Source organism: Apaloderma vittatum, unplaced genomic scaffold, assembly GCF_000703405.1.
Source record: "Apaloderma vittatum isolate BGI_N311 unplaced genomic scaffold, ASM70340v1 scaffold28670, whole genome shotgun sequence".
NCBI classification, from domain to species: Eukaryota; Metazoa; Chordata; class Aves; order Trogoniformes; family Trogonidae; genus Apaloderma; species Apaloderma vittatum.
This window is the reverse complement of record NW_009696707.1, coordinates 710-1,198: the sequence shown is the minus strand read 5'-3', so window position 1 is coordinate 1,198 and position 489 is coordinate 710.

Sequence of the window (489 nt, the reverse complement as noted above, 5' to 3'; positions counted from 1 at the left end):
CCTCCTCAACACGAGTCGGTAAGGTCGAGCCTTGACCTTTGTGGTTCCACCTGGTCCCCATTGCTACCTCAACAGGCCCTGGGTGGGGGTCAAGATGGCAAGAGCCCTCCCCGACAAAGCAGGGAGCCCAGCGATCCGGGACGCGCTCCACACTCCCGGCCTCAGAGCCCCAAAACGTCACAAAGCGATGGGAAACCCCCGTTCCCCGCAGTGCCTTAGGTGTTAGGGGGTGCAGAGCTGGAGGGGAGAGGCACCGAGGCCAAAATTTTGTCTTCCTCTTTTTCCCATTCAGCCCAGACCGCCCCCATCCCAGGCAAGAACCAACAGGGCAGAACTGGACCATGAAGCTGGTGACGATTTCACTTGCAGAAATCAGGAGAAATAACCAAAAGCATGAAAATCAAACAGGGAGGGAGAAGCAGATGAGATCGGCCCCCATCAGCGAGCCCCGTGCCTCAGTTTCCCCCCCCTCCAACGCCGAAAAACCTC